Genomic DNA, 13,448 nt, shown 5'->3' with positions numbered 1-13,448 from the left:
ACTCCTTCACTATTATCATGGACTTTCCCATTATGGTGGTGTTTATTGCTTTTCCCCTCTCCCAGGTTTTTTTAAATGTCCCCTATTGAAAAGACAGAACCTCATGCAGTGAATTTTGATGAGAAGTTCAAATCGTCTCTCTCCTAATACCAAGCTAGTGTTCAAAGTGTCCTGGGATGGAGACCTGTAATTCCTAGCTAGAGCACCGTAATATTTCAGACAAAGGATATGGTAACTGATAAAACAGGCAAGAAATTATTCGATTAAAACAGACAGTGTAAAAAAAAAAAAAAAAAGACAGTGTGAGCTATTTCCCTCTAGACCACATGAATAGCACTCCTACTGATCCCCCTGGTATCTACGTAGGGTGAAATCGAGCCTTTCCAAGCAATCTGCTGCAAGGCCAATGCCAGAGAAGGCAGCTGGAGGATGAAAATCAGAGCCCGGGAGAAGCAGGCACAGCAGTGCGGAGAAGCACTGATTACACCCCAAACCAATGCAAGATGCTGACAGGGCTCCGCGGTAGGAAAACCTGGCAACCAAATTGTGTCTCCTGAGCCCTGCCCGTCAGTAGATGTTACTATTCATACATGCAAATCAACAAGCACTGAGCAGAGATTAAAAGAGAGAGGGAGGCAGAAGATGGCAAGAGGAAAAAGATTTCAGCTCAGGTTGCAGATCAGAGTGGCAAGCATTAGCATAAACATAAAAACTGAAATTCTCCCTCATTCTGGTTCACAGGTGCTTTGCTTTAAGGAAAAAAAAAAAAAAGGTAAACCACAGATTTCTTTATGTCAAAAAAGCTGCCTAAATTTTGTTCTATCATTGAACAGCTGTTCTTTCAAATTCTGGCTAAGCCCCTTCAATCTCTGTCTTGATCAGTCTAATTATGCAGTGGGGGCATCTACTAAAAATCTAATTCCAACCTTGAATTTAGTACATCACTACCCACAGCAATATCATTATTTATTCTAGTCCATGGATCCTGTCCTGGAAGTGCCTGGGGAACATGTCTGAGGGTAAATACAGCTAAGGGCATGTGTGATGTGCAGAGTAATTACTCAGATGCCCAGGTAATATACAGCAGAGAAAACCCCATGAGTAGATTCCTGTTGGCATAGGATTTTTCCATGATGAAGTTAGTGCTTATTCTCCCAGGATGCTTCCCTGAGATGTTAGAACTCTGACTTTTCATTATGATTATGCACATACAGCGTCACTGTAGACCAAATTATCAGCTAATGGGGACAATGTAAAGATCCACAGCCAACATCAAAAGAGTGTCTTCTCCACCCTGGGGAAGCCAATGATAGGCCAGGAATAGGGTCTGGGCATGAAAGCTCCAGGAATCACTAGAAACACCAGTATGAAAAACATTACTACCAGCCTGGATAAACTGAAGGGCCATTACCAGTTCCCAGCCCTAACACTCAAATAGAGATGCGTCAAACAGCCAGATTTGTGACCCCCTGACACAGTCAAGCTCTGGTTTCCCCTGGAATGAAAATAGGCCCAAAATGGGGTGCAAGTTAGATGCAGGATAAGCATCTCCCCTTCCCATTTGGAGAAAAGTACCTCTTTAAACAAGTTGTGTCGATGAGAGCCATTTTACTAGGCAATCTTTTTTAGATCTGGAGGCATTTTAGAATGGTGATTAATAGTCCTTCACATTTACCTGATGCTTTCATACACTGATTCATTTATCTCATCCTACCATCTAGAAATTCTCCCATCCAGAAATCTATTGCCATGACTAATTCACCACCCATAAAATATTCTCTATAATAATTACCATCTTCTACTTGGTTTTAAAATGTGCAGATTATTTTTGCCAAGGATGTTAAAGTGTCCTAAGTGCTATCAGATCCCTCTTTAGAGCTGAGAAAACAGATCCTAACTAAATAGCTGGAGCAAAGCTCTCATGTTCCCAAAGTTCAGAATCAGTCTTTGATAAAAACCAGATTTGACATTTTGGGGGAGGGGGATCACTTTTTGAAGTAAAAGAAGATCCAAATCACAGAGGAAACAAAGTAGGGTCTTCTCTCACCCAATCTCATCTCGTATTTCCAATTACATATATATCCCTACATCCGTTCTAGAGAAGAGTACACCTCACCATCCGTAGTAAAAGCAGAGGTATTTTTTTTAAAGAAGAAGGTCTGAGATAAGTCATGAGGAAAAGAGGATTTCAGTTAGGATCCTGATATTAAAGTAGGGAGTAAAAGAGGCCAAAATCCCCTACCCAAACATTCTTTATGAATGAAATACCTCAAACTTGTCTCTTTCTACTCGACTCAAAATAAAATTCACCATCATCTAAAATTTGAAGAATGGGTCCTCACATTTAGCATTAGAAAGTTGGTTTCTCTTCTCATCTGTTTCCATGAAAAGATGATTTTTCCATCATTCTTCTTGTTGACTTGTTCTGTGACAGTGACAGTCTTTCTGGATTCATGTCAGAGACATTATCATCCTCAGAAGTAAGCAGTTGCTTTTGTGAGGAATTTAAGTATTCCGTTTTGCACAAATCTTACAGGTCACTGTGGTTGCTTTCAAATAAAAGAATTTCAAATCAAGTTCTTTGACACTCCTTCCTTTGGTGGAGCTTAATTCCCCTTCCTATGTGTGGGCCAAGTGACTCTCTTTTAATAAATAATTTGTAGCAGAAATGATAGAGCATGACCTCCGAGGGTGAGTCATGAAATACACTGAGACTTCCGTGTTGCTCTCTCTGTTGGGTCACTCGCTCTGGGGAAACCAGCTGCCATGTTCTGAGGACACTCAACCAGCCCCATGGAGAGGTCCATGTGGTGAGGAACTGAAGCCTCCTTCCAACAATCTGCACAAATTTGTCAAGCATGTGAGTCAGCCACCTTAGAAGTAGCTCCTCCAGCTCCATTCAAGCCTGCAAAGGACTGTGGCCCTGACCACATCCTGACTATAATCTCAGGAGAGACCTTGAGCAGAGCCACCTAGCAAAGTCCCTTCTGGATTCCTGAACCACAGAAACTGTGTGAGATAATAAATGTTTATTGTTTTATGCCACAAAGTTTTGGGGCAATATGTTATACAACAATAGATAACTAATACAGTCACCATTATCACTAAAAATTTATAGGGCACCTACCCTGTGTGAGACATACATGTAACCCATGTATGTGTGTGTGTACAGTTTCCTTTCTGAAGAGGTTATGCTTTTTCTTCAATGAAAGTCCCCGATCCTGGGGGAAAGTTTTGAAACAGGAGTCTACAGACTCCACTAAACTCATTTAGAGAAACAGGTTTTCCCCACCCACTCTTTTCTTCACTCTAGAAAGGATTATTTTTTTCCATTTCTTTAGCTTTTTAATGACAAATAATATAGAACAGAGAAGTTAGCACAGGTGTACAACTCACTGCAAATTCATAAAATGAACACTGTATTTCACATCTAGATCAAGAAACAAAACATTGCCAGGAACAAAGAAGTTCCTCTCATGTTTCTTTTCCAGGCACAACTCCCTCAAAGGTAGCCACTGTCCCTGATTTCTTTTTTTTTTTTAATTCAAACAGAAAGTCACAAAAATTATAATCATCCTCATCAGTTCACTCAGTCCCATGTAATTAACTTTTTTTTCATCTTGATCTTTTGTTAGCACTTTTATGAATGCATCAGTTTTCCATTAGAGTTCTGAAAATGCTTATTCATTAAGTTCAACAGTATAGTCAGTTACCAGAAACCTGTACTTGTCACAGTCTTTTCCATGAATTCCTTGAAGATGAAACCCTTTCATAGGAACATTTTTGCAAAAGCATCAGAGTACACCCAGAACTGTCTATAAATGACAAAAGACTTTAAAATGACCATGCTAAAGATTTGATGAAAGTTGATAATAATACAATTGACAAGGAAATTTAGTTATTTCTGAGATATACATTTTAAAGTAATAACTAGAATTATGACTTATAACATTATACCAAAACATATAAGATTTTTAGAAATTTCATGTAATGTCTGAAACATTTATATTAACATATTTCCATACAAATAACCCAAAGAAGGTTTAGTATTAGTTGTTTTTTTGTTTTTTTTGTTTGTTTTTTTATACTAGAAAAGATTTTGTCATTTAAAAACAAGTCTTGCTGTTATCATGAGTGTCTTCAGAATCTGATACTGTGCCATATTTATGCTTTGTCCTATTTGTTGCTTTCCAAGTGCAGCTGAGACACGGCAACACTTTCAAATAACAGGCGAAGAACACAAATTCTTGGAAGAAAGCTGTCACCTGGTTTTATTGGCAGCACAAAACTGAGGTTTTAGCTAACAGGACACATATAAATATTCCTGGTGCCTGCTTATTCTGAATGTTATGTCTCCCTGGCTTGTCATTAACAATACAGATCAACACTTTAGACTCCCAAATAGGGAAGGAATACCAATGCCAACAGAATGGCAATGCCCATGGATGGCACAGACGATCAGGCAACTATTTAGAAAAGTTATCTCAGGAACTAACTCTCAGGCAGTGAGCAAAACAGTCTCTTTCATCTGAATTACCTTTTATAGCTGTTTCCATTTTAAGAAGGCCTAAGAAATGTCTGCCTCCCTCTCAACAAACGTTTCTTCTCCTTCTGCACTTGATCTTTGAAAGGCTCCATAGGCCAGTGTCCTTCCCATCCAGGAGACTGAGCCATTCCCGACCCCAAACAGAGCCTCTCTCCAGATCACCGGCCGGTGCAGCCACAGGTCAAGGAACTGAGGGCTTGGGCTCCAGCCTTGGTACCAACTCCTGAGGTGAGGCAGCCCCCTTGATGTTTTCTGTGCCTGGACATTGGCATTTCAGAATTTAAAAATAAAAAGAAGTAAAGGAAGGAAGAAAGGAAGGAAGGAATTTAAGAAGTTAGGAAGAAGGAAGGGAGGGAGGGAGGGAGGGAAACAGACAACAAAGTGATCCAAAGAACCCTCAGCTTTCTGTGCTGCTCTTGTTTAGTTCCAAGAAAATGCCATTCAGAGGGTGCACACATCAATGCTCAACACTTTTGGCAAGAAGTAGAAGCAGTATAATTCAGCCATTAGACAGCCTGGCTTTGAATCCTGGCTTAGCCTTTTCTTGGGTTTGTGACCCTCAGCAAGTAAGCTTTAGGTTATAGGCTATAAAATGGGATGATAGACTAGTCCCCATCTCTCAAGTGTATAAGGAGACTTAAATGAGGCTGTATGTGTAAAGCAGTAAACAATACCTGGCATATAGCCTGTGCTCAAGAGATGTTAGCTGCTATTATTTGTATCATAAGTGTATGATTGCGTGGCCAGTGGAGGCTATGTTTCTCAATTAGCCCTCTGGTATAAAGAGCAACCATCCATCTGACGATTAGAGTGTAGATCTCCCAGCCTTCCTGCTTTCCTGCTTTGCATTACCCTAGAGTCATCTAGAGTTGCAATCACACCGCATTGTTGAACAACAGCCGGGAGTCAAAAGGGGTCTGGGTTAAGGCAGATCACAATTAGAGGGGAGAGTTGGGCATGGAAGACATACAGTTAGTACCACTCCAGGTGAGTCCAGACACTTGGATGGAAATGAAAGAATGCCGTAGCCTCTGGCTCTAAAACAGCTGGGGTCAGCACAGAGACAGTAGCACCCTCTCCTTCCCGTGCACATGTTGTAAGGAGCAAGCTTTCAAAACCATGGACAGCTCTTTGAGACGCACTGCCTCCAGGGATATCAGCCACAGAGATACCCTGGGCGCCCAGGCTGGTTTGGACCCCTACACTCAGGGAGCTGCTGGAACCACAGCCCATCCCCAGACCCCCTCACACCCACACAGACACTTCCATATGCACTGGATGGAGCAGGTGGGGAAACTGAGGCAGGAGACTGGCCACACCATAGCAGGAATCACCATGGTTTCCCTTGGCCCCTCGACATTCCTTCCCTGCCAAAGCCACTTCTATTTTTTGAGGGTCCCCATAAATGAAAAATAAAGAAATGGGGCTTCCCTGGTGGCGCAGTGGTTAAGAATCCGCCTGCCAATGCAGGGGACACGGATTCGAAACCTGGTCCGGGAAGATCCCACATGCCGCGGAGCAACTAATAAGCCCATGTGCCACAACTACTGAGCCTGCACTCTAGATCCTGCGAGCCACAACTACTGAGCCCGCGTGCCATAACTACTGAAGCCCTTACACCTAGAGCCCATGCTCCACAACAAGAGAAGCCACTGCAGTGAGAAGCCCGCGCACTACAACGAAGAGTAGCCCCCGCTCGCCGCAACTAGAGAAAGCCCGCATACAGCAACGAAAACCCAACGCAGCCAAAAATAAAATTAAAAAAAAATAAATAAATTTTTTTTAAAATAAATAAATGGAAACTTGGCATGGAAAAAAAAAGCTGATTAGGCAGTCACCTGCAGGACCTAGTCGCTGGGGCACCCAAGAGGCTTGTGAGAGTCTGAGGTTTCTTTATCAGGGACAAAAACCTGTATTCCACAAATAGAGCTATTTCTATATATGAATATGACTAGAAGTAACCCAAAATAGCTGGTATCAGATCATCTTTCCTGAGAGAAAGTTTTAAGGGAGTGGGTGGAAAGGGGAGTGAGCTGGAGACAGAAGGTGGGAAGTGACTGGCCAGGAGGTAGGTCATCATGAGGGGTGTTCTCTACAAAGCAGAAGCCAAAGCAGGATGAACATGCAAGAAATGTAGTAGGGGAAATGCCTATGAGAGCAAATGAGGAGGGAACCAGAGAGACTTGGAGAACCTCAGAGTACAATGCCGATCTAAGCCTGAGTGAAGGAGTAAAGGAAGGACAGAGGATTGGATGGAAGCATCTTACACAGCAGTGCAGTTCTGAGTTCAGCAACGCCATCGGGGAGTCCCTGAGCCAAAGCTGCCGATCAGAGGAGTCTTGCATCTTCCAGAAACAGCCCCTGCCTCACTTAGTCATTTGTTGGAAGCAGATGAGCAGAAGCATGGCCTTGGCAGAAAATACTAAACAATACTGTACTATAGACTTGAGAACTTGCTAAGACATTAGATCTTAAGTGTTCTTAACACACACACACACACACACACACACACACATAAATGATAATTTTGTGAGGTGATAGAGGCGTTAACTATCCTTATTGTGGTAATGATTTCTCAATATATACATGTACCAAATCATCACGTTGTATATCTTAAATGTACACAATGTTATATATCAATTATATCTCAATAAACCTGGGGGAAAAATAACAATAATAAATTATAAATAAAAATTTTTAAAAAGAAATTTGGGGTGGGTTTCAAAGCACAGCAGCTGGGCCCTCTGTTAACTGTGTTTCCCACAGTCAGGAAACCTGTCCATCGGGGACCTGAGAGGCACATCCCAGGGCTGCCACAGGAAGGGAGGCTGGGAGTTGATAGACCAATATCGTCTCCTGTGGTGCGAGAACCAGCCCTGCCTGCATCAGCATTAGACAGATCAGTTTTTAGCACCCCTCATCAGTTCACAAAGAGCCACAACTTGCTCCGGATCCCATCGGAAGCAAATCCATGAGGACACAATCGGCCAATCTTCCTCAGCCCTTCGCTGTTCTTTGTTTGGCTTATGTCTTGGAATTCCCACCCAGAGCCCCTAGAGGACGTGATCTAGAATACAAAAGATTCCATGGGGAACCTCTATTCTCTCCTTTCTCCCCTCTCCCCTTGGAGCAGCACTAAGCTCTGGGTGGAGAAAGAGGGAATGGTCTCTGAGGCTGTCATATCAGGTAGATCAAGACTCAGGTGGACAACCAGGGATGGGCAAGGGAGAGTGTAAGTTTGGGAAGCCAAAAGGAATTTTCTTCTATTTCATAACTTTGCCTGGTATCTACCTAGACGTGGGACGAGGGAATTACATCATCTGTGATGGCATTCACCTAGATTTCACTTTCCAGAGAGAACTGGTTCTCTTCCATTTCTCCTGGCTCTCAGCCCCTCAGGAGACAAAGGGTGAAAGAGGGTCTCCCTCTGACCCTCAAGTGAGCCTCATTTGCCAGGAAAAGGGGCCCCGGCTCCCTCTGACAAAGTTGACTAAGAAAGCTATTTACTGGCAAATAACTGTTTTCAGCTCGCTAATGACCATTATGAGGCTCCTTGGGTACCTGGTAAGACTGTGCTTAACTCAAGAGGTGCATTAACAGAGTCAAAAGGAAGGTAAAGAAGGCAGTCCTAAAGGACTTGCTTTGACAAAGAGCATCTCTGCAGGTCTTATTTCATTTTAAAACATCCTTGAAGAAATTTGCTATGTGCTCTGTAATGTTTCTAAATTATAACAGGAAATATAGTCATAAATTGTATCCAGATCATATTTATATGTTGTAACATTCAGAGGATTAATGCAGCCAGAGAGGCAAAAAAAGAATAAGTAATTCTATATATAAAATAGATAACCAGTGAGGACCTACTGTATAGCTCAGGGAACTATACTCAATATCTTATAATAACTTATAATGGAAGAGAATGTAAAAAAACTCTGAAACTAACACATTGTAAATCAACTATATTTCAATAAAATTTTTTTAAAAATAAAATAAAGGTTAACATTAAAAAAAAGAATAAGTAACTCTACCTGGAGAGTAAAATAATTAAAACAATATTCCCCCAAACAGAAAAGGAAAGTAGGAGGGACTTAATTGTGCTATTTTTGTATTAATTTTTTCTTTTAAATGTAAGATTTTATACATAAATAGAGAGACAAACATTATATGTAAATAAAATAATTTCTTCTTCAAACATACATAGGAATTTGGCTGGGTTATTTTTTTCTGTACTCTATAATAGAGTTGTACTTGTTTTGCATTTATTCCTGGGACCCAAGAGATATGTTACAGTTACTGCAGAAATTATTTATCCCATGTATTTGTTAGGTTTGAATATTCATCTATTCTTGAATAGCAGACTGATTGTGACATTGAAATCCTGCATAATTTTTTTTAAAGATGCTGCTTAATAACTAAGCTTAATGTGCATTCAAAACAGCATCTGAGCAGCAATAGTTCCTTCACTCCTACCTTGCTTCCCGCTCCAGTGTAAGCAAGTGGTGGGATTAGCCCTCTCCCTCCTTACCCATTTGTGTTAAACTCAAACTAAACTCTTCCCTGGGCTGGGGAACACATCAGCCCAGCCACCTCTCACTTCTTAAACTAAACTGGCATGAGAAAAGGAAGGAGAATTTATGAAAGCCTATTGTGTGCCTAGCATTGCACTGGATCAGTGTTTCTTAACCTTTTTTTCATTACCTATCCCCTTAAGGAGAATTTTTAGACATTTATTTTCTAATTATTCCCCTCCCCCATTAATGTCTAATACCACAAATATACTCTATATCTGTTTATGTACTGTATGAATATCTGTGCTTTATACATGAAAGTATAAAGCATTTTTGTCCCCTAAGAGCCAGTTTTTACTCCCTTCGGGGTTGATATTATTCCCACTGAGAATGATATACTAGATGCTCCACATAAGCCATTTAATTTGATTTGAGGCAGCGTAGTATCAGAATTAAAGTATAAATCTGAGCCAGACTGACGGGATTCAAATCTGAGCATTGCCACTTCTCAGAGGTATGACCCTGGACAGTTAACTTCAATGTGCCTCAGTTTCCTCATCTGTAAAATGGGAATAATAATAGCATGTAATTAAGAAGATCATATGCAGGCTAATTTAGTTAATATATCAATAAGTATACAGTGTTTAAAATAGTGCCTAGCACAGGGTAAGCACTATACAAGTGGTTGCTGTTTTATTAGCAAATCCAAGAACCCTATAATATCAGTATTATAAGTATTATAAAGCCTATTTTAAAAAAGAAGAAACATGCATTCAGAGGAAGATAAAATAACTGGCCTAAGTCCACAAGGTTGGTAAAGGCAGAAGCTGGGACTGAAGACCAGATCTTCAAGACACCAAAATATGCATTTTCTGTCTATATCACCTCCATTATACAGTAGTCCCGCCTTGTCTCCGGTTTCCCCTTTTGAAATTTCAGTTATTCATGGCCAACCATGGTCTGAAAATATTAAATGGAAATTTTTAGAAATAAACAGTTCATAAGTTTTAAACTGTACACTGTTCTGAGCAACATAATGAAACCTCGTGCCATCCCGCTCCTTCCCGCCCTGGACGTGAAACATCCCTTTATCTAGCAGATCCCCCCACACACCCACCCCACCCCCCAACCCCCCTTAGTCACTTAGTAGGTGTCTTGGTTATCAGACGGTTGTCATGGTATCAACCATGCTTGTGTTCAAGTAACCCTTATTTTACTTAATAATGGCCCCTTCAAAGCACAAGAGTAGTGATGCCAGCAATTCAAATCTGCCAAAGAGAAGCCATGAAGTGCTTGCTTTAAGTGAAACGGTGAAAGTTCTCAAAATATAAAGAAAGGAAAAGAATCAGATGCTGAGGTTGGTAAGATCTACGGTAAGAGTGAATCTTCTATCCATGAAATTGCAAAGAAGAAAAAGGAAATTTGCACTAGTTTTGCTGTCGCACCTCAAACTGAAAAAGTTACAGCCACAAGGTGTGATAACTTTAAACTTTATCATAGGTATATATGTATAGGAAAAAACATAGTATATACAGGGCTCAGTACTATCCGTGGTTTCAGGCATCCACTGGGGAGTCTTGGAACATATCCCATGTGGATAAGGGGCGGGGAACTACTGCACCATGAAACTCACAAACGATACCTCTGAATAACTCCAATCAGTGCTTCCCATTTAATGCAAACCATTAACAGTATACTCTCCTGCCTTCCACCTCCAATATTTTTAAAAAGCACATACATCACTCCTTTAAACACTAAGAGACAGTGTCTTAATCCATTTGGGCCACTGTAACAAAATACCATAGACTGGGTGTTTTATCAACAACAGAAATTTACTTCTCACAGTTCTGGAGGCTGGGAAGTCCAAGATCAGGGTACCAGTATGTTCAGGCTCTGGTGAGAGCCTTCTTCCAAGATGTAGACTGTGGACTTCTGGTTTTGTCCTCACAGGATGGAAGGAGTGAGGGATCTCAGTGGGTTATCTTTTCTAAGTACACTAATCCCATTCATGAGGGCTCCACGCTCATGACCTAATCACATCCCAAAGGCCCACATACTAACACCATCACATTGAGCATAAGAACTTCAACATGAATTTTGGAAGGACACAGATCATAGCACAGTGCCTAGAGCAGTCTCCCCATTAGACAGTAGTACCTTCCCCAGCAAAGGACACTGAGTTTGCTCCTTCCGTCGTAGGACCAGGGAGGCCATTTGGTGTCATGCAAAGTATCCTAGTCTAAGAATCAAGAAGCTCCTCCCAGCCCCTGGTCCACCACGCTGTGATGTTGGGCTCATCACCCTCTTCTCTGGTCCTTGGTTTCCTCATTCGTCCTTTGAGCCAAGCCAGCTCTACAAACTCCACAATTGTCGGACCACAAAGCTAAAGTGAGGGGTGGGACTTGTGACAGGCATAAGCCCAAGACCACGTGAGTCCGCATTTTACCCACGCCTACTCAGTAAGCCCACCCCAAAGACAAGATGAGCAAGCACAAACCTTCTGCCTCAGCTCCAAGAACGCAGCGCCATGTCCTTGGGCCTCTGACCATCCCAAGTCATGTAAATAAGAGTGACACTCCATCCCCATCCCAGCCCCACCAGCAGACCAGCTGAGTGTGTAAAAGAAGCCTAAAATAACTCATTAGCAGATCTGTCCCCCACCCCCGCCCAAAGACACCACACTTCCTTAACTTGAAAAGGTTGAGGAGGGATTAATGAAGTGCCATTACATATTAACAAAATGGCGGTTTTATGTATTTTTTTTTTAACATCTTTATTGGAGTATAATTGCTTTACAATGTTGTGTTAGTTTCTGCTGTATAACAAAATGAATCAGCTATATGCATACATATACCTCCCTCTTGAGCCTCCCTCCCACCCTCCCTATCCCACCCCTCTAGGTGGTCACAAAGCACCGAGCTGATCTCCCTGTGCTATGCGGCTGCTTCCCACTAGCTATCTATTTTACATTTGGTAGTGTATATATGTCAGTGCTACTCTCTCACTTCATCCCAGCTTACCCTTCCCCCTCCCCGTGTCCTCAAGTCCATTCTCTACATCTGCGTCTTTATTCCCGTCCTGCCCCTAGGCTCTTCATGACCTTTTTTTTTCTTTTTTTAGATTCCATATATATGGGTTAGCATACAGCATTTGTTTTTTCCTTTCTAAATTACTTCACTCTATACGACAGACTCTAGGTCCATCCACCTCACTACAAATAACTCAATTTCGTTTCTTTTTATGGCTGAGTAATATTCCTTTGTATATATGTGCCACATCTTATTTATCCATTCATCAGTCCATGGACACTTAGGTTGCTTCCATGTCCTGGCTATTGTAAATAGTGCTGCAATGAACAATGTGGTACATGACTCTTTTTGAATTATGGTTTTCTCAGGGTATATGCCCAATAGTGGGATTGCTGGGTCATATGGTAGTTCTATTTTTGGCTTTTTAAGGAACTTCCATACTTTTCTCCATAGTGGCTGTATCAAGCTACATTCCCACAAACAGTGCAAGAGGGTTCCCATTTCTCCACACCCTCTCCAGCATATATTGTTTGTAGATATTTGGATGATGGCCATTCTGACTGGTGTGAGGTGATACCTCATTGTAGTTTTGATTTGCATTTCTCTAATGATTAGTGATGTTGAGCATCATTTCATGTGTTTCTTGGCCATCTGTATGTCTTCTTTGGAGAAATGTCTATTTAGGTCTTCAGCCCATTTTTGGACTGGGTTGTTTGTTTTTTTCATACTGAGCTGCATGAGCTGCTTGTATATTTTGGAGATTAATCCTTTGTTGGTTGCTTCATTTGCAAATATTTTCTGCCATTCTGAGGGCTGTCTTTTCGTCTTGTTTATGGTTTCCTTTGCTATGCAAAACCTTTTAAGTTTCAGTAAGTCTCATTTGCTTATTTTTGTTATTTCCATTTCTCTAGGAGGTGGGTAAAAAAGATCTTGCTGTGATTTATGTCATAGGGTGTTCTGCCTTTGCTTTCCTCTAAGAGTTTCATAATGTCTGACCTTACATTTAGGTCTTTAATCCATTTTGAGTTTATTTCTGTGTATGGTGTTAGGAAGTGTTCTAATTTCATTCTTTTACATATAGCTGTCCAGTTTTCCCAGCACTGCTTATTGAAGAGGCTGTGTTCTCTCCATTGTATATTCTTGCCTCCTTTGTCAAAGATAAGGTGACCATATGTGCATGGGTTTATCTCTGGGCTTTCTATCCTGTTCCATTGATCTATATTTCTGTTTTTGTGCCAGTACCATACTGTCTTGATTACTGTAGCTTTGTAGTATAGTCTGAAGTCAGGGAGCCTGATTCCTCCAGCTCTGTTTTTATTTCTCAAGATTGTTTTGGCTATTCAGGGTCTTTGTGTTTCCACACAA

This window comes from Eschrichtius robustus, chromosome 1 (assembly GCF_028021215.1).
Source record: "Eschrichtius robustus isolate mEscRob2 chromosome 1, mEscRob2.pri, whole genome shotgun sequence".
Classification (NCBI taxonomy): Eukaryota; Metazoa; Chordata; class Mammalia; order Artiodactyla; family Eschrichtiidae; genus Eschrichtius; species Eschrichtius robustus.
Note: the sequence above shows the minus strand (reverse complement) of the source record.